Below are 22756 nucleotides of genomic sequence, written 5' to 3'. Positions count from 1 at the left end.
CAAGTAAAGGGTATTGGAGACTTATATCTTGGTACCTTATCTTCTTCCACTCAAATTTTGCGAGGAGTACATGTACCAGATCTTCAAAGTAATCTTCTTTCAGTTGCTAGACTTGTTGATCTTGGTATGTTTGTTGGATTTGATCATACCAAATGCCGAATTGAGAAAGATGGACAGACTATAGCCACTGCTCCTTGAAATGGTAATTTGTTTGAACTCTCTCTCAACGATGCTATAGAAAATGTTGTCACTGCTCCAGGTGATCATGATTGCAAAGTATGCCATCACCGTTTTGTTCATGCTGATTTGTCAAAACTCCTTAATCTTCAACGTCGTGATCTTGTTCATGGCATGGATCTTAAAGCCCATCCCCATATGGGATTTTGTGAATTTTGTGCTCTTGGAAAACACAATCGTAAACCCTTTCCTCTTTCAAATACAACTCATTCTCATGACATATTGGATCTTGTTCATACTGATATATGTGGACCTCTACCTTCTTCGAGATCACAATATTGCTACTTCATTACTTTCATTGATGATTTCTCAAGATATACGACTGTATTTCTACTTAGACAAAAATCTGAAGCCTTATCTATTTTCAAACAATTCCACAAGGCTGGGGAACTTCAAACTGGTCGTCGCCTTAAGAAGCTTTGTAGTGACAATGGAGGCGAATATGTTTCTCGAGAGTTTGTGAGTTACTGTGTTGACAGTGGAAGTCATCATGAACACACTATTCCATATTTGCCTCAACATAACGGTGTTGCTGAACGAAAGAATCGCACTATTCTCAATGCTGTAAGATGTATGCTGATTCATTCTGGCTTATCTCGTGTTTTTTGGGCTGAAGCTACTTTGACAACAGTATTTATTTAGAATCATCTTCCTACTACTGCACCCTCTCGTAAGATACCCATCACAGCATGGACATGTGACATTCCTTCTGTATCTCATTTTCGAACCTTTGGATGTATTTCTTATATTCATGTTCCCAAAAAAACACGAACAAAGCTTGATGCTCCTGGTCTTAAAGTTATTTTTATTGGATATTCTGACACTTCCAAAGGCTACAAATTCTAGGACCCTTTCTCCAAGAAAGTAATTGTGAATCGTGATGCTACTTTTAACGAACAGCTTATGGGAGGCTCATGGTCCATGGATGATTCTGATGATATTAAATCATTGTTTTAGGCTTTTCCATTTCTTTCAAAAGATGAAACTCTTCCTATAGAGAAACTTTCCTTTTCACAACCATCCATTTCGAATGTTGCCAATGATGCTATTGATATTTTTGTTGATCTGCCTATTGATTTTGAACATGGCTCATGTCATGTTTATGATGACGATATTGCTGATAATGCTTTTTCTACTTCTGAAGATCCCGTTGCTTATGATGAAGCTATCTCTTCACCACAAAAGGATCAATGGCAAGAGGCTATGGAAGAAGAGTACGATTCTCTTATCTCTAAAGGTACATGGATACTAACTAAATTACCTCCTGGTTGTACAGCTATTAAATGTAAGTGGGTGTATAAAACAAAAGTAAAAGTAGATGGATCTTTTGACAAGTTCAAGGCGCGTTTAGTTGCAAAAGGTTACTCCCAAGTAGCTGGTGTTGATTATCAAGAGACTTTTACACCAATTGTTCGCATTACAAGTGTTCGAGTTTTATTGGCATTTGCTGTTCAATTTGATTTAGAAGCTCATCAAATGGATGTACGAACTGCTTTTCTTAATGGTGACTTGGAAGAGGACATTTATATGGAACAACTAGAAGGGTTTGTTATTCCAGGTAAAGAAGAACTTGTTGCTCAACTCCATAAGGCACTATATGGTCTCAAACAAGCTCCGCGAGCCTGGTATACAAAATTTGATCTTTTTCTCACCTCTAAAGGATTCATCTCTTGCTCTTCAGACCCCAACTTATACATAAAACACCAAGGTAGCAGTTTTGTGATTCTTGCTCTTTATGTGGATGATACCATCCTTGTTTCCAATGATTTGGGATTTCTTCAGCAAGTGAAAAAGTTATTGTCTTCTGCATTTGATATGGTGGATCTTGGAGAGATTCACTCGTGTCTTGGCATTCAAATCCAACGGAACCGTACAAAAGGTATTTTATTCCTTCGACAGTCAAAGTTTATTGCAGATACTATTCAAAAAAGTTGGTATGGAATCTGCACATTCAGCCAACACACCTTGTCTTGCGAGCTCTACGAAGAACACTTCTAACAATGGCGGTCAACATGTCACAAATCAACCTTATGCTAACTTGATTGGATGTCTTCAGTTTGTTGGCATCAACACTCGTCCTAATATTCTGTTTGCTGCTAATTATCTTGGACAACATCTTGCATGTCCTTCTCTTAAGCATTGGTCTGCTGCAAAGCGTATATTGAAATACTTGAAAGGCACTACAAATTTTGGTTTAGTCTATCGACGACAACTCACATCGGATTCTATGCAATCTCTTTCTCTTTTGGGTTACACATATGCATACTGGGCAAGCTCACATTTATCTATGCGATCTACTAGTGAAAATTGCTTCTTTATAAATGGTTGTCTTGTTTCTTGGACCAGCAAGAAACAACGTTGTATTGCAGTTTCTACGACTGAGTCAGAATATGTTGCGGCATCACTTGAAGCTCGTGAGTTGATTTGGCTTCGACAAATGCTGGTTGATATTGGTCACTCTCCTCTTTCTAGCACACCCTTGCGGTGTGACAAACAAAGTGCTATTAGTCTTGCAAAAGACTATGTTCAACATAATAAGTCAAAGCACATTGCTGTCCATTATAATTATGTCAGGTATGAAGTACGCAAAGGAACCATTATGGTTGAACACTTTCCAAGTGACCAGATGATTGCAGACATTTTGACCAAAGGCCTCAACGAGTCACGTTTCATCCTCTTGTGCTCGGAGCTTGGAGTTGCTTCCGCCTCACTCTTTCTAGATTAGCTTCTTTGCTATTGTAATAGCTTTGTACATATGACATTGTAATCTTTTAGGTACCGTGCACTATGCACACTCCACATTTGCACATTGTGATCTCTGAGTCACTTGAATATTTGTACATAGATTCACAGTTCACTTTCACATCCTCATTGATGGTTCATATTTTCACGTTGTATAGGGGCTTGGGTTTTTCCCTTGAACTCCCCAAGGGTTTTTTCATCCAAAACTAGAGACCTTTGTTTGAGTGGGGGTGTTGGAGCTATATATGGCTTACTCTACTCAACTTGGTCTCACCTATATATTTGTATCTTGTCCTCAATATGAATCAGTCTTTGGGAGCGTATATGGTGTGTCTCTTGTCTCATCTCTCTCTCTTTCTCTCTACATCTCAACACTGGGGACGAGTTGCAACTGAATGGATTAGAATTCATGCAACACGCCGACTACAGAAATTACCGGTAATTGCTACTAGCCAAGAGGCTGGGAGTGGTCAGACGCGTCACCATCACCCCGTACGTGCTGAGGAAAGTAAGGAAAGGTAGAGCCCATGAAAGGAGATGACCTCTTGTGGATGTGCCGACTCATCAACACTGGCACGGTAAGAGTATAAGTAAGTATTCCACCCTTTGTGCATGATGGAAAACGGGTTGACGGCATTCCCGTTTAGATTCCTGCAACATATGCATGTGAACATCTATGTAGATAGGAAAGTCTTCTACCAACAGAAGATCGTATACCTATTCCGTGCGGCGGTACTAGGAGAAATCCTCAATTCCCCAAACCCTATTATTCTCCCCATATTGGATTACCATCATTCCTTTAATGTTTCTATCTTTATCCTGTTTTAACCTATCCACCCAACCCTGTAAAAAGCCGTTATGAGCCGCTGCTATTGTTAATATATAATATATATATTTATAATAATAATAAAATAAGGTTTGTAATTTCCTGAGTCACTACCATGGAAAGTTTTTCTTTCCCCACATTCAATGGAAAGAAGGGAGAAGATCTCACCACTGACTTTTTGGATGATTTCGACATTGCTTGTGTCCTCTCCAACAAAGATGACGACGCTTCACGACTTAGAATTTTTCCTCTATAATGAAAGTAGAGGCCAAGTCCTAGTATAATGCATTGCCCCAGGCCACCAAGATGGCATGGGATGTGTTAAGGGATGCTTTTGTAAAGAGGTTTGGTGGAGGCACAACCTCGGAGAAGCTATGGCAGCTACTAACGGAATTGAAGCAAGGAGGTATGCTAGAGTATGCCACCTACGATTCCAAATTTGTGGACTTATGGGAGAGATGGGTTGCCTCATTGGAGAAAAGTGAAGGAGCACCAATTTCCTAAAGAAGGACCGTTTTATTGCTGGTCTATGGTCGCCGCTTAGAGAGAAGGTGAAGGGAAGGTTTCCTGCAACATATGAGTTGGCAGTCGAAGTAGCCCACCTTAAAGACAAAAAGTTTCACATGCAAGAAAGAGTAAACGAGTCAGAGGAAACAAGCTTTGCCCGACCAACCCCACTGATTGCAATAGCCAGTCATAGAGCCCAACCACAAGAGGCATCAGAAGAGCAGCAAGACTTGCTGAGTCGCATAACCACCAACTAGAGAGTTTATCTGTGCATCTGGTGTAGCACGGGCATGCACCTGTCAAGAATCCAGAACAAGGAAGAGGACAACAAGGCAGAACCAGGAGTACACCTATTAAAATTGCAGGGAATACGGCCATGGAATGTACTACTGCCCACACCCAAGGAGGCAGCATTTCAATATAGGGGGGAGACAGAATCAAATCTCTCCGCCAAGAGCAAGACCACCACCACCTAGGCAACCAGGGCCGATCCCACCGGTCCAAATCCTTCGACCACCTGTACAACAGAAACCACTACCCCAACCTCTCATTCCACCACTACCCCCACCACCTGCTATGAACCAAGTGGTGAGTGTTATAAGCTTGGAGGCTAAAGGGAAGGCAAAGGTAGAAGAATCAATTTGAGAGAAGCACAAAGAGAAAGCGAAGGTAGAAGAAGCGGATGCTATGGGAGTGAAGCGTGCCAGGCACGAGGAAGCCTCTGAAAGAGAAGAGAAGATGAAAGGGAAGGCCGTGTCTAGCAAGCAAGCAGCTAAACCGCAACGGAAGATAGACATTGTGGACTTCTCACTAGGTGAGTATGCAAAACCCTATGACTTAGTTCAGGATGTGTTAATGCAGGGCCCAAAGATAACTTGGCCCCAATTACTTCACCTTGCACCAAGGATGAGGAGGCGATGGCCAAAAATGGTAAGCACCAGGAAATCAAGACCCATGATAGCTGGGGCTATCTCTGGAAGGGATCTCGACGACATCCTACCGACCATGGATGCTCACATCAATGGGCAACGAATCTCAAACGTCTACATAGATGGTGGTGCGCAAATATGCGTCATGAGTGAAAAGATGATGCACCATCTAGGTCTAGAGGTAAGTAGGCCAGCACCCTGCCGAACCAAGATGACAAAAAATGTATGAGTGAAATGCGTGGGCATTGTAAATGCGCTCCAATTAAAATCATTCAATACAGAAGTGGAGGTAGACATCTTCGTCATGCCACACAAAGGGGAGGGCTACCCCATCATTCTTGGGAGGCCTTGGCTTATGGATATGGAGGCTAAACAAGATTGGAGCACCGGAATGATTCAGATGAAGGACGCTAAAGAGAAGTCCAAATTCTACGACATGAGGACTAGAAAGCAGTGCAACTTGATCTTGGAGGCTTCAGAAGATGAGTCCACCAGCGACTATTAGTCTACCTCAGGAGAAGAGACAACCACCACCGACGGAAGTGAAAGTAGCATCGAGGTAATGGGGATCATTCTTAAAGATCCAAAAAGATTGACACAATCTGAAACACCCTTGACAAACCAAGAGGAATCATCAGGTACGCAGTCCTTGGAGGATGTAGGTAAGTTACAAAAAATGCTCTCAAATGAGTTAACAAATGAAGAAAGGAAGGAGTATGTCTCCATGCTAGGTAACTTCACTACTTTGTTCATTGATGGCTATGATAAGATCACAGGAATTACAATAGTGCAACACCACATAAAACTCAAGAAAGGCAGTAAACCCGTAGGACAAAAGCTCAGAAGACTTGGAGTAATTCAACAAGAGGCACTACTTATGGAAGTGAGAAGTTTGCTGCGAGCAGGTTTCATCTACCCTGTCGAAGACTCAAAGTGGGTCTCCCAAGTAGTAGTCACACCAAAAAAGAATGGTAAGTGGAGAGTCTGCGTGGACTATAAACCTCTCAATGCAGCCATGAAGAGGGATCACTTTCCCCTCCCATTCCAGGATGAAATTCTCAATGAAGTGGCAGGTCACGAACGATACACAATGTGCAATGGCTACTCAGGATAGATTAGCATTGCAGAAGAAGATCAGAATAAGACAACCTTCATCACACCTTGGGGATGCTTTGCCTACATAGTGATGCCGTTTGGCCTCACTAACGCCCCGGCCACATTTCAGCGCTATGTGACCTTTGTTTACTAGACCTACTTTGGAACATCAATACAGGTTTTCATAGATGATTTTTGCATCTATAGTTCACGAGCCCTTCCATTTAAGCAAAGTCTATGATGGATTAACCAGGGTGCAAACCTTGGGTGGCTAACTCAACGTGGATAAGTGTCACATTGGTGAAAGCAAAGTCACCCTCCTTGGCCATGAAATTTCAGCAAAAGGGATTGAGGTTGACCCTAGCAAGATCCAGACACTGGTATCTTTGTCGTCACCCACCACTGCTAAGCAGCTGGTTTCTTTCCTTTAGAAGGTAAGATACTTAAGCAGGTTCATTCACTTGCTATCTCAAGTGGTCCTTCCCCTACAACAACTCATCAAAAGGGATGTCTTCTCATGGAGAAAAGAGAATGAGCAGCAGTTTACTGAGGTAAAGAAAATCCTAGCTAAGCTTCCCACCATTTCACCTCCTAAGTAGGACGAGCCATTTTATGTGAACCCTAGTGTAGGAAGTGATACACTCGGAGCCGTGCTAATGCAAAAGGACCCCCAAACTTCTTTTATGCGTCCTATTTACTTCTCTAGTCATGTCATGACCCTGTCAGAAAAGGGATTTACCGAAGTAGAACACATGGTTATGGCACTAATGTTTGCCACTGCAAAGTTCCGCTCCTATCTCCTGCCTGGACCCTTTGTAATCCTGACAATGGAAGAGGTTTTTCCATATGTAATGCGACACATGGATGTCTCATCTAGGATCTCAAAGTAATTAATTAGGTTACAAGAGTTTGACTACACCATGAAAGTAGAAAACTCCATCAGGGCTAGTTTAGCGGGAATTCTCACTCATCACCATTATGAGAAGAAGCTGAAGGTTAACACGGAAGGGAAGGAAGAAACACCAATGGTAGAGAGTCCTAGGCTAGAAAGAGCTCACTCTCTTTTCTTTGACAGAGCATACAAGAAAACAATGGACCAGTCTGCAGCAGGCATAGTCATTTTCAATGAACAACAAGAAAGAGTATTCTCCATTGGGCAGTTATTACACTCCCACTCCAGCAATGAAGCAGAATATGCAGCCCTAATTCTTGGGTTGGAACAATGTATATCACAAGGAATTCAACACCTAAATGTGTTTGGCGATGCTTTGCTTTTGATAAGGCAGATAAATGGCACATGGGTTTGTAAGAATCAGGATTTACTTGGTCAACTACGCCAAGTTAAGGATCTTCTAAGGAATTTTGAAGCAGTGAAACTATTTCATGTCCCCAGAGTAGAAAATCAGGAAGCAGATGCTCTAGCCAAAGAGAGAATACAAGACGCTCCCGTAGGAGCCATGAAACTGAAGGTACCCCTCTTTCAAGGTAGTGATGCTATGCCTGATGTCATCAGTTTTTTAGAAATAGGAGAATGTCCGAAAGGATACACCAAAGGCTAGAAGCAGTGGCTGGTCAGGAAGGCTACCAGATACCACCTTGTAAATGACCACTTGTACTATAAGGGCAAGGATCAAATTCTCATGTGGGTGCCAACCTCCAGTGAGATCAGAGAGGTGATTTCAAGTTGCCATAATGGCATCTGCGACGGTCATTTTGCTCTAGATATCACCAGTAGGAAGATTCTACAGGCAGGATACTCTTGGCCTAGCTTGAACAGGGATGTACACCATTGGTGCAAAACATGTAAGGCTTGTCAAGTGGCCAGTGATCTCACATTAACCTACGAGCCACAAACTCCTATCATTTCATATGGTCCATTTGAGAAATGAGGAATAGATGCAGTCGGTCCTTTACCAGGGGCCCAATCAGGTAAACTATACATCATAGTGGGTGTAGACTACATAACTCGATGGGCAGAAGCAACAGCCACCACCCGCATTACAGCCCAAGAGGTAGAAAAGTTCATTTTTGAGCATATCTGTTGCCGTTTTGGCACTCCTCTTGAGATAATATCAGATAGAGGACCAGGATTCAGAGGTGAATTGGTCGGAGAACTAATGAAGAAGTTAGGCATCACACGCCAACATTCCACCATACTATCCAGAATGCAATGGTCTGGTAGAGAAGGTAAATGGAATGATTTGCAAAAATCATCACAAAGCAGGTGAACAATCACACAGGGGATTGGGATAAACATCTCATGGCAGCACTTTGGGCCTACCAAACAACGTTCCAAACATCATTAGGTTTCACCCCTTTCCATCTAGTTTATGGAAAGGAAGCAATTCTACCCATTGAGGTACAGATAGCCAGCTTATGAGTTTTGGCTAACCAGATACAATGTCCAATTGTAAATATCAGAAACCATATCATGGATCTAGAGAGACTCCAACTAGATAGGGAAGAAGCGATCAATCACCATGCAACACAGGCAGATTGACACCGGCTCACTTTCAATGAAGGACTGAAAGAAAAGGGACTAGAAAAAGGTATGTTAGTGCTGAGGTACGACAATAGATTTAACACCAGGAAGGACAGGAAATTTCAACCCAGATGGGAGAGACCATTCGTCATCAAGAAGTGCTATGACAACAACAGCTATAAGCTGATGGAAGCAAATGGGAGAATTCACAAGACTAGGGTTAATGGATGGAGACTGAAAAGGTATTTTCTTAGTTTTGATCCAAAATTCATGCTAGACATTACAGAAGAGGGAGAACCCTCTAACTCCACAGCTAAAGATGTAGAGGAAGGGCTAGAAGCATGAATGCCTCTAGCCAAAAGGAGAGGGATAATGATGGCCGAATTTTGAAAATCAAAGAAAAAAAAATTATTTTTCCCTTGCCAAAGACTTAGCGACACCATCAGGAAGTTTAAGCAATGCCCTGGCCAACCTCGCAGCCCTAACTCATCCATACCCCAACCTCGCAGGACTCCATCTCTCTCTTCCATTTTTCTCTCCCTCTCTCTCTCGCTCATGGCCTAGCACTGTTCATCACAGCCCATGCAAGTGGCCCGGCCATTTTCTCTCTCTATCTCCCTCGTTGCCTACCAATGGCCGATCACACACTCTCTCTCTCCCTTTAATATTATCTCTCTTTTCCGCACCTCATTGACCCTCAATAACCCCCCCTTACTGGACACCCTCGGCCAGGAGCGGCTCAAGCACCCACCGCCTTCTCTTGCTTTCTCTCTCGCGCTTCCGCTGTGTTGAGCCATAGCCGCGAGCCATAGCCGCACACGACCTCATTCTTATACACACACGCCCCTCCCACACCCCCTCCCTCGCTCTCTATGCAAGCCGATAGCTGGAAATATTCCCTCTCTCTTCCCCACCCGCTCGCCTCACCCTTCCCTCAGCCTCATTCTCCCTCCCTTGGCCCGCTACCCCTACCTCTCCTCTCATACACACCCCTTCGGCCATATTCCCCCCCCTCTGTTTTCTTCTCCAACCCTGGCGGACCACCAGCTTTATACCCCCCCCTATCTTCACCTAGACCTACCCATCCTCTCTCTCTCTTTGGGAGAGTGGCCCCGCAGACCATAAAAGGAATCTCTCTCTCTCTCTCTCTCCATTCTCTTCTCATTCACACACACACACACCCTATCCTCTCTCACCCATTCCCTATCACCAACCCACACCCTCACACACTCGCTTCCCCCCCCCCCCCCCCCCCCCCCCCCGCCCCCCCCAGTGGGAGCCGCCTTTTATTATATACTCTCTCTCTATAACTCCCTGAATGCCCGTTGACTAAACCCCCCCCTCATCACCCTCTATCGCCACTCCATCACCTCCCCTCTGCTTCTCCCGGACCAAGGCCGAAGGCTCCAACGCCACACACTCTCCCACCTAACCCATCTCTCTCACTCTCTGGTGCTCTGCACAGAGTGCCCGCCCCAGCATATCTCTCTCTCTCTCTCTCTCTCGCCTTCTCTCGACCTGTACAGACGTAGAAAAAATTTTCTCTCTCTCTCTCTATACACACAACACAATACACACACACATTCACCCTTATACACACATACACACACCCCTTGCAACAACACACACACACACACACACACCATTCCCCCCCCCCCCCCCCCCCCTCACTCACCCTCACGTAGCTGCAGCAGGCCGCCAACCTGGAAAAAAAAACTTAAAAGAAAAGCATATATATAATATATATATTATAAAAAAGCCCCGTTCCCACGCACGCTTGCGTGCACGCACATACATATACAAATACACACACACACACTCACGCATACGCACCCACATCTATATATATACACACATCCACCCACATGCACCCATACATACACACGTACACATATACGCACCACAATACAAAAAAAACCAAAGGATTCCATGACTACGACGACAACAAAAAATAAGGAGGACCCAAATCACGCGCCGCCAACAACAAAGAGGAGAAATGCGTCAAAGGCATGCCCCGGCCGACCCCGAAAAGAAGTACGTGCTACACCGACGCACCGACAACACACCATTCGCCGGAATCACGCAACCAAGATGCCATTTTCAGTAATTTGTAGGTTATGTTCATCATTTCTTCAGTTTTCACCCAAGCCATTGTACAATTCCCCAATTTGTAAATTTCCCCTCTCTAGGTGATGGTCACAAAGGCCCACCTAGATATTCTCATCTTTTAATAACCACCCAAAACAAAGCAAGGGTCAACCACACCGGGCCCACCACTTGCTTTGTCTCCTCGATTAGCTTACCCTTATCACACCAGGATTACCATAATCCAAGCAACCAACACCTATAAATTGGTACTAAGAGGTCACTATCGGGGGGGGGGGGGCTCACGAGGGGTCAGCACTTGGTAGAGTATAGTGGGAAGAGTTGACACTAATTGGAATCACGCGGAGGGGGCTTGTGTGTTGGTTTGCCTTGGGAATTTCACCATGTGAAGGGAGCCACGCCCACCTCTCGACTCCAATGGTCGATGCACACACATATACACTCTCTTGGTAGAAAGCTTCACAATCATTGAGTCATCTTAGAGAACGCACCAAGTATTTTTTTCACCATTCTCTCTCCCTACTTCTCTATCACCATGGTGTGCCACCTCGCCAGAAGGAAGGTAGTTGTAAATACTGCAAAAATAATTATCCCTCACACCCCCAAGGGTTTTCATCATTTGTCAATCTCAATCTGTGTGTGTGTGTGTGTGTAAGTTTGCAGTGTTCATATCATTGTGGTCTGCGTCCTAGCAGCTCAAAGCAAGGTGGTGCCCCCTGTTCTCTTTACCATGACAGGCTCGAGGGGTTCGGGGTTCGCTTTCCTCCCGTCATCGCCACACATATACTATTGGGAAAATGTCTGTAGCTCGTCCATTTCCAATACCTTCACTGAACCTCTCTCTGATTATTTCTGCATTGGGTTAACCATCCTCTTCCACTGTCTCTTTAGCTTAAGGAACATCTCTATAAGCTGCCCAAAAATAACATCTAATTTCCTGCTTGTCAGATCCTCCTTCAAGTCATAGCTTAATTGCCCATCCCCTAGTGGAAAATTTGAAACAAGAAACTTGTGACAAGCCCTTCTTTTCCTCTTTGCCTTGACATCCTCGCCTTCATGGCTCTTTCCCTTGTTCTTGCTAGGACTTGGGGCACTTCTTCCTTCCTTATCCTGTGTGGTCCTCTTCCCAATAGGCATCACTAATGTATCCTCCAGCTTTGCTGCCTTCTCCAAAGTGACCACACTTATCAATTTTGTCTTTTTCTTTTCCTCCTGGGTTAATCCACTAGCTCCTTCTTCTCTCTTAATCTCAATGCCATATTCATTTGACCTAGTTAGCACCTGCCTTGGCAATGGATACATGTCTCCCCCATACTTGGTGGCTTATCACATTGCGGGGTGATGTGGCCCAACTCTCCGCAATTATAACACGTGGGTGGCTGCCTCCACAGACTCTACCATTTCTTTGTCCAACACCATTCCTGGGTCTTTCTTCACCTCTTGGCTGATTTGCAAACCTCCCCTGACCGCGATTATTCCCACATTACCTAGCATGTTTACACTGAGATTCTTCATTATATCTACCACTTGCCTCATGTCTTGCCTTAGCCCATCTTCTTGCACTGCTGTAGTGACCACTGCTGTCATAACCTGAGGAGTAACAGAAAGCACTGGTTCATGATGAACCCCTAGCATGCGACCTTGCAAAGAATCCATAAACTGAAATTCACACCTCCTAGGGAAAGACTGTACTCCTAGCTGACTCATTCTTCTCAAATTCCACTCTTTGTTCCTCGCTACACCTAGTGCATCTTCATATGTCTTAGGCTTATTTAGCTCCACTCTCCAACGTATATTCTCCCAAAGACCAGCCAAGAACCTGTCCTTCTTCATCATGTTAGGTGGGGGTACCCGTTGTGCTAAGGCCTTGCACATCCTCTCCCATGCCAGTGAAAACTTATGTACGTACGCATCTACTGCCTCACCTTCCCTTCCAATACATGACATAGATTATCCCAACTTAATCTCACAGATGGATCGGCCACACGCAACTCCTCTTCAAATGATTTGGACCAAACTCATGCATCACTCTTGAAACAAATCTAGAGAAGACGTAACATCTATGCCATATCATGAATCTGATTGGCAATCTCCATATTTTCCAAAAATCTTCCACATCTTCATCACTCTGCCATGAAACTCCGGATAAGACAAATCCATGGCTACCCAAGTTTGATTCTTTGAGAACCCCTTCTAACACAGGTGCAAGATCCCAAACCATTTTACTGACGCAATCCTCAGAAACTTCAATGGAGCTCATCTTTAGATAAGGACAAATACATGAACATCAAATGAGTTTTCATAGTTAATCATCAAAATTACAACAGGCAAAGGGGATTCCACTATCTCTCTTAATCTTCTTGGCCTGAACATAAAGAGTATGTGCTGCTGGAAAAAAATATTCCTAGATACATGAACATTTATCTGGATTCTTTGTGCAAAATGAAAAGGAGTGGATTGAGGTCCATTTTGATCATCCATTAAAGCCAACCATGCAGCTCCCAAGAAGGCACACCTAACTTATCTTCTGATTTTGCCAAAATTTCAGAAGCATATCAGCATAAATGGCCCAAAAGACCAAAAAACCAGCCATCACAACTTGGAAAAAATTTGGAAGAGTTTTCCCAAAAGTAAATATAGACTGTATATGTATGCAAAACGTGCCAACAATAGAACCCGAGCATGAGGAATCACTAGTACATAGTCTATGGCGAGGTCATGAAAAGGGTGCTCCAGCCACCTGTATCACCAAAATGATCTCACATTTGAGAATCCCCCAGCTCAATAAAACCTCACGCTATCGACTCTCTCACGAAAGCTTATGCAAACCTCGTATAGTCAAGTCTCTGAAATGACTCTCTTCCAGACCAAGTCTCAAAAATGGATGGGATTTCTCAATAAAACTAAGTATGGCTCCACAAAGGCGTACAATGAAAGTATCCACAAGTAACGTACAATACCAGACAATACGCTCAAACATGCGCCAAATGATGCATACCCACGACAACTGCAAGTGACTCCCACTTCAAGTGTATCACTCTACTCCAGGTACCTGTACCTATGTGAATCACATATACGTGTACTTCTACCTCTCCCTATCCCTGTCCCTGTAACCTGTGACCTATAATCTGCAATATGTACTCCGGAGGCTGAAGGTTCTCGAAGAAGATCCTCAATGGGGGCGCCAAAAGAATGTGAGCGGGATGGAAACACACACAACGTCTCTATAATGACTTGACACACACTCTTGGGATGACACACACACACACACTATGGGACACCACTCGGCTTACACAACCCACCTGTCCGAGACAGGGAACACACTGATGGAGTGAGAGGAGAGAGACTATCCATTTGCCCACTCAACACAGAGACACACACACACACAAAAACCTCAGCTCAAACGAGGAATTTTTTTTATGTTTAAATACAATTGAGCTTGGGCCAACACCAATGGGGCAAATAGCTCACACAATATGGATGAAATATGCCAGATATAATCACAAATTTGAATAGAGGCTTCGCTCACATGAGAAACATACACAGCCAAAACAACATGAACAAGTGAGGAATTTGGCAAAATGGACAGTGCCATTGCGTTCGGAGCGGCCAAAAACCCCAGTCTACAATATCAAAGCACTCAAGTCCATCGACCTTGGATGAGCAGTTTATGGCCAAAACAGGCTCCAAAAACAGCAAAAACTCAGTTGCAGTTGTTCCTCCTCTTCTCTTTACACTTTGCTAGTTTTTTCTCATTTTTTTCAATGTCCACACTTCACTTTATCCCTTCGGCACCTTTGGCCTTTCGATTGACCTCCAACGGACCCCGAACAGGACAAAAAATGGTCACGTAGTGTATTTTTGTCACCCTTCAACATCCATCCGCACACCTGGCACTCAACTTTTTCCAATAATGCATCCCGCAATCACGTGAAGTGGCACCCAAATATAGTCCTCATGATGACCTTTCAACATAATCATCACAATAAAACACCCATGTTGCGTCCTCGCTTACCCACGTGCAAGTATTGACCCCATTCGATCTCCTGATGCCACTTGATGCCATCTAACGCACCTGCTTACCTCATGTCATTGGCCCGCGTATAGCTTCCTTGATAAGTTTTACGTGCTACCAACTCCTCATTATTATAGAAAAAATGCACTAGTATTGGTGATAATGAAATCGATGTACTATGTACACGTTGTCGTACCTGTACACATGTGGGCCCCACGCAACGACCTAGCTCTAGAAAATGGGCAATCCTTTATTTGATGCACATGCATGTGTATGTAAATATGTGCAATCACTTCTTCCAAAAAACCCCTAACAATGTGCACTCACGGGGTATTAAAAAATCCCTTCTTTTAACATGTCTGAATGAATAAATGACCCTTTATTTTAAGATTTTTTTCCAAAATTGAATATAAAAACCCCTTATTTTAATGTATCTCTCTTAAATTGCTTAAAGTTTTTCATTTTAAAACCCCTCCTTTTGAACTCATGTCATACATTAACATGATTACATAGTGCACCCCCTAAGCATTAATGGTTATTCTTATTAAAGTGGACCATCACCTTTGTCAAGATGTCCTCATTTGGGGATGTTGAATATATCTTGCTTTATTAGCAACGTTTCACAAGTTGACAAAGCTAAACTCTTTCTTTCCAACATGTTATTGTTTCCATACTATGCATATGCCAAGCTTGACTTAGACAAAGGACAACTTGAGATGGAGGTGTCGATGTATAGCGGTGATTGATAGGTGAGCAATTAACTTATTATTGATTCTTGTTTCAACATACATACATTGTAAAGCATTTGAGTTTCCACCTTTTTGAGTAGTGGTTACAAGTTTTTGGTATCAAATCTTCTTAAATATCCCTATTCATTAGCTATTGGTAGTTATTTCTTTGGTATTTCTAAAGATGATACCAATAGCTATCACCTTGTGAACTTAACTGTTAAATTGCAGATATGATTTTTACTGTAGCTCATTCGGATAGAGCAAGTGTAAACATAAATTATAGATGCATGCATTGTTAACATAGAAGATATGTACTACTCGAGCCTATGTGAACTGCTAATCAAGAAACCTTTGGCTGGATACTATAACAATATGGGTCACATGTGGTTTCAAATACCAAAGAAATGGATTTACCAAAACATTCCCAAGAACAAGGGGTGGACACAAGGAAGTAAAAATTGGCTCCTTGTTCGGTCGTTTTCTTGTGCTAAATGTTTAGTGCATATAGGCCTTTGATCCGAGGAGTTCACTAAATTATATGTAACATAGAACATGTGTTCAAAAGAAGGGATTTAATATTCTTGTAAAGTTACAAAAAACATGTGTAGATAAGGCCCCTACTTTTAATCCTTTTTGGTGAATGCACGTGATATAGGAAAATTTTACAGAGTGAATGCCCGGGGCCTTTGAACACAAAGAAAAGGCAGGGGGGGGAGGGGGTTGCTATGAGTACATCAAACACTATACCTCTATCTCATGGCCATGCATTAAAAAAAGGCCCTATTTTTCATTTGAAGTCCCTAGGGACCCTCAACAAGAGGGGCCACAAGGGCACGCAAAATGGACAAACATTTTGTGTGTCCTTGTGACCCCTCTTGTTGAGGGTCCCTAGGGCCTTAAAATGACAAATACAAGCAGATATTATTGTTTGGCCATCATTCAAGTTTTAAGGTTGTTTTCAACATCTTGTAGTTTCCAATCGGCTGCAAATTTGTTCGCGCTTGTCTCACATGAATTTATTCATCTCGTTGTGCTCTTCGACCAACATGTGATGCAAAAAATTCATATCTTGTTAGGATTCTCCGAAAATCAATGTGCAAGTTGGCAATTTAAGAAAAAATAAATGTAAAATAGACATTCCTTACTGTTTCCTTAATCTAGGGGCTCCAATGAGCATTAAAACCATGTAATCCAAAAAAATCAAAGAACCAATGTTTTCATTGTTTTAAGGGTTGTATTTTTTACATACAAAACTTTCCCAAAATCTCACCCTAACACCTTTAAAAGTGGCTTCCAAGGAGTGCCCTCGATCAAAATTTAAAACTAAAGGAAAACAATTAGAATGAACTCATAGACAGTGTACAAACTTTAAAACAACCAAAATTTGCTTCAAACAAAATTTATTGCTAAAAATTTAAAAATAGGTCCTCCTTGGACTTCCTACACCGATAGAAATCAAAGGGTTCAAAGAGTACAAAACTTTCCAAAAATCTAACCCTAACACCTTCAAAAGTGGCTTCCAAGAAGTGTCCTCAATCAAAATTTAAAACTTAAGGAAAACAATCAGAATGAACTCCTACACTGTGTACAAACTTTAAAACAACCAAAAAAAATTCAAACAAAATTTATTGCTAAAAAATTGAAAATAGGTCCCCCTTGGACTCCCCACACCAATAGAAATCAAAGGGTTCAAAGAGAGATATGGTATCAAGCATGCATGGTAGGAATCTCACCGTAGTTTATTTTTTAGAGATCTCTTTTACTTTATATTGTATTCTCATGTATAATCTTATCAAAGACCAATTTACACTTTAAATGACTACAAATCTTATTTAGCTTATCAAACAGTCTGAAATATGGTAGATCTAGACTGCTCTTACACATCAACAAACAAAAGGATCCAAATTTCTTCTCATTGACTTTGATAAACATACATTCATGAATAGCTTCCAAGGGGTAGTGCGGTCGTAGTTCTTGCATCCATTCCATGACATGGGATGCTCATGGGGTGACCTATCACATAAAAATATCTTTGGTGGGGGTTCCCTTATGTTAAGGAAGGGTGTGTTGCTGATGGAAAGCTATTGTATTGTCCTACCAAGGATCTCTCCATGTTAGCATAATGATTCTTGTTGTAGTGGGAGCCACATTGCATGAGGAGAGCTTTGTGCCACCGTAAGAGATTCGGGTATAAGCATGTTAACTTGTCATGCTTTTTGGTGTCCCGGACAATGCTAGTAAGAGGTGCTTGTTAGCATCTATTCGAAACCAAAGAGCAAGTGAAGTTTGAAATTTTAATAACCATAAGATATATTATTTGTTCCCTCCAATATGGGGCGTGGCCTCTATTTTCACTTACGACGACGACGTGGGGTGTGTCCTCTGTTCTCTCTCTCTCTCTCTCTCTCTCTCTCTCTCTCTCTCTCTCTCTCTCTCTCTCGCATTTCTCCTTGCCTCGAAGTTGAGTTGTCAAAGCTTAGCAGACTTGCAGATATGTCAAACCAGCAGACAACATTATTGCCACTAGAAATGGAGGGAGAAGGGAGCCATTACAAGAAATGAATCACAACTACCAGCATCCAACTCTTTCTATTATCAGGAAATATGAGACAGAAAGAAAGCGTAAACAGCGGGAGCACCGACAGATGAAAACTAAACGAGGACATCATGCCGTCAACGATGAGGAGAAAAGGAAAATCTCCTTCGAGATTGTGAAAGCTTTCAAGAGTAGGACTGAAGGTCTCAATAAAGAAGCAAAGTGTGAAATCTCGAATCTTGTTTCTCAACATCCACTTGTTCGGGCAATCCGTGATCAGTCTGTAGAGGAGGAGGCTGCTGTGCAGAGTGCAATTGTCTCCAATGTCCGCAACACACTAGCTATCGTCAAGCAGACAACTTCTAACGAGGAGCTATTTTTGAAGAATACAACATTGCAGATGATGATAAATTCAAAGGAAAACATGCCTATTGCCAAATTCTCCAGGGTCCTAAAAGTCGACCGTCGCAGTTTGTTCAAAGCAAAATCACGGTAGGTGAAGTCTGGTGTCAATGCTCGACTGTTTTCATTGGCTGAATGTCACAAGCAACACTGTCATAGACCTATCACAGATGAAATTAAGGAATTTTTCTACACATTTTGGACAGAGGAGACTCGTTTTTCACCTAACAAGAAGGATGTTTGCCGAAAGAGAGTGGGAAGGAAAAGCTACATAAAACACCCTGTGCACCTCCTGGATGAGTCTCAGGTGATCAATGACATACTTGCACCATAACTTATGCATTCTAGCATGCTAGTAATCTACCTAGCATACAGAGAATGCTAGTTATCACAATATGTTATGCTATGTATGCCACCTAGCATGTGTGCTAGTTAGCATAGTCTCACTCCTAGTATGTTGGGTATGCTGTTTAGCATGATAAGTATGCTGTCTACCACAATATGTAAGATACTGTAACACCCTTTATGCTAGTTAACATACCTATTATGCTAACTAGCATGCTCTGTATGTTCTTTGACACAATGAGTATGCTAGCTACCTTTTGTAGTATGCTAACTAGCATAATGGGTAAGCTGGTTTATGGTATATGCTAGTTAGCATTCCTGTATGGTGGGTATGGTGTTCAACATAAGTCTTTCGCTAGTTAGCATGCCTAGTGATCTTGAGGACTACGCTGGTTAGCACAATATGAATGCTACTTTAACACCTTTTATGCTAGTGTGCTGGCTATGCTATTCAACATAACAAGTGTGCTGGCTAACACAATATGTATGCTAGTTAGCATACCTTCTATTCTTCTTAGCACACTTTGTGTGGTTAACCATGACTCATATGTTAAACTACACACTGATTTTGCTTGTTAGCACAGCTAGTATGCTAGTTAGCATACTCAGCTGTGCTAACTAGCAATATAGCATGTTAGGAAGCATACGCAGATATCTAACTAGCATGCCGAGTATGCTAGTTAGCATAGCTAAAAATGCTAAGTAGCATAACGGGTAAGCTGGTTTATGCTAGTATGCTAGTTAGCATATTTAGATATGCTAACTAGCATACTCAGCATGCTAATTAGCATGCTCATGAGTATGCTAGTTAGCACAACTCAAAATGCTAAGTAGCATAACAGGTAAGCTGATTTATGCTAGTTAGCATTCGTAGTGTGCTGGCTATGCTGTTCAACGTAATAAGTGTGCTGGTTAGCACAATATGTATGCTAGTTAGCATACCTTCTATTCTTCTTAGCATACATTCATGTGGTTAACAATGACTCATATGCTAAATTACACACTCATTATGCTTGTTAGCACAGCTAGTATGCTAGTTAGCATATTCAGCTATGCTAACTAGCATACTCAGCATGCTAACTAGAATGCTAATGAGTATACTCAGCATGCTAACTAGCATGTTGATTGTGCTTGTTAGCACAGCTAGTATGCTAGTTAGCATACTCATCATGCTAACTAGCATGCTGATGAGTATGCTAGCTAGTATGCTAATGAGTATGCTAGTTAGCACAGCTAGTATGCTAACTCATCATGCTAGTTAGCATACTCAGTATGCTCATGAGTATACTCAACATGCTAACTAGCATGCTGATGAGTATGCCTAGTATGCTACACTACACACTGATTGTGCTTGTTAGCACAGCTAGTATTCTAGCTAGCATACTCAACTATGCTAGTTAGCATACTCAGCATGCTAACTAGCATGCTTAGTATACAATGTTTTACCCAATTACATGCATGTTAGGACCATACCTAGTTACATGCATATTAGGACCATACAATGTGCTGTTTAACACACCAATTTGTTTCTATGGTGGATGTATTAAGTAGAAATGCGTATTTCTTGTTTGGATTATTTCTCCTAGTAAACATACTGATCAAATATGGATATTGCAGGTTGAGCTCTTTCAAAGATTCAAACAAAAACATCCAGATTGCAAGATTGGCATGAGGATGTTTGAGATGTTAAAGCCATTCTTTTGCAGGAGGTTGAAGGATAAGTACACATGCTGTTGCGAATATGATGTGCAGATGACCTTTTTGAAAGACACACTGAACCACATGCGCTCTCGTGCTTTTGGGCTGCACGATACATGTTGCAACTGTGTATGCAATATCTGTGCTACAGGCAAGAACATTAGCAGCGGCTGCCTGGCTTCACATCACACGTTCAAAGGTGTCACATAGATGTGGGAGTCCGTTCTCTGTCCAAAGCCAGCAGATGCAGTTTTCCATAGAAGGGAATGCCTGATGGGAGATTGTAAGATATGTGAAGTAAAGAAGTAAGAATTATGTTGCTTAGAAACACCAAAGCTAGGTAAGAGTATTAATGTGAAAGTATTTGCGTATGTAGAAGCAAAAGATAGGCATGAAAACACTAAGAAAAGAAAAGATCTTTTGCATAAAGAAATGCAATGCTGGGAGTTTCTTCAATTGTTGCAGACCAAGTTGAAGCTCTTCATCACTCATAACTATGTGGCACAATGGCAAGGACAACACTTTAAGGATTGTATACATCGCTTTCTGGATGATGTCATTGTCTCAGTTGTTGACTTTGCTGAAAATTATGCCTTCAAGGAGCAAAATGAGATTCAGTCAATGCATTGGCACTCTAGTCAAGTAACTATTTTTGTACACATAACGTACTACCACAAGGCATGGGAGGTCGTCAAAACAATCCACTTCTTCATATCAAATGATAGGGTCCATGACACACTGTTTGTGCAACATTGCTTCATGCTACACCGTGACTGGTTACAACAAGAGGGTGTCACTTGTAAACAACATTGGGTGTGGTCAGATGGTGCAGCCTCGCAATTCAAGGGAGCCAGACCTTTCTATTTTGTTGCAAGATATGGTGGATTCATAGGGATTGGGATGAGCCGGTTCTTTTTGGATTAGGGCATGGCAAGGGCGAGCATGATGGTGCAGGAGCAGTTGTGAAAAGATCCTTGACCCATGAACAACTAAACCCTAATGGAGCTATATTGCAGTGTGCATCAGATGTGGTTTCTTATTGCCAGGCCAACCTATCACATGGAGCACCTGCATCATATCCTTCAAAATAAAGGGAATGTGCTCGTGTGTTCTGGGAGGCTAAAGAGGGAGATGTAAACAGGGAAGTTAAGTGGAATTGTGCCACTGTGGAAAAAACTAGCTCTTTGCATGCTATTCGTGGTCACAACCCGCAGGATCCAACTGCCCTTGCAACAAGAAAGTTGGCATGCTTCTGTGATGATGCATGAACGGAAGGTGGAATTGCTGCATCAATAAAGCTCACGTGGAGGCTTGGGATTATCAGATTCTGCAGCCATTACTTGAGCAAACAGATGAAGTTTTGACAGAGGAAGTCGTTGGCTATGATGACTTCACATACGAAGGTTATCATGATGTGTTGAGTAGCACTCTATGTTCTGGAGACACATTTGCTGTAAATCCAGATGCTTTAACCAACGCCGAAGATGTGGGTTTATATCTAGTCAAGTGTGTTGCAGAAAAGGATAAGGTGGAGAAGGGGTACATTGATGAATGGAGCAATGTAATTGATAGAGGCTCATATGTTGTGCAAGGACTGTATTACAAGCAATTGGATGCATACACCTTCAAGCTAGACCACAAGCAGCCTATCGTCCACCTACTTTCACCTCTGGTGTGATGTATCAAAATACCCATGGAGCACGTCCCAAGGAGAAGGCAGGTGTACACAATTACTCCAGAAAGATATGAAGCAATCTGTAATAGCATGCCCTTCAGCTTTTAAGTTGTATCCTCTAGATTTTCTATATACCACTTTGTTGTACGGGTATGCAGTTTTATTATAAAGTTGGTCAGCATGCTAACTATCAAACTGTTTACATAAATTGCCAGCATGCTAACTATCAAACTGTTTACATTAATTGCCAGCATCAAATTATTTACATAGGGTTCAATTTTATAATGACAGTCACTACCCCAAAAAACCCTTAAGGCCTCCTCGGAGGGCGCTTGTAGTGATCGGGTTGTCCTCGCTGTTTGTCTTCTTCCTGCTGCCTCTTTTCTTTTCTCTCTGCTCCTCCTCTACTTCTAGGTTGCACTATGCTACT

Source organism: Adiantum capillus-veneris, chromosome 14 (genome assembly GCF_014529385.1).
Source record: "Adiantum capillus-veneris isolate H3 chromosome 14, ASM1452938v2, whole genome shotgun sequence".
NCBI classification, from domain to species: Eukaryota; Viridiplantae; Streptophyta; class Polypodiopsida; order Polypodiales; family Pteridaceae; genus Adiantum; species Adiantum capillus-veneris.
The sequence above is the reverse complement of the archived record's forward strand: the minus strand, read 5'-3'. Positions refer to the sequence as shown.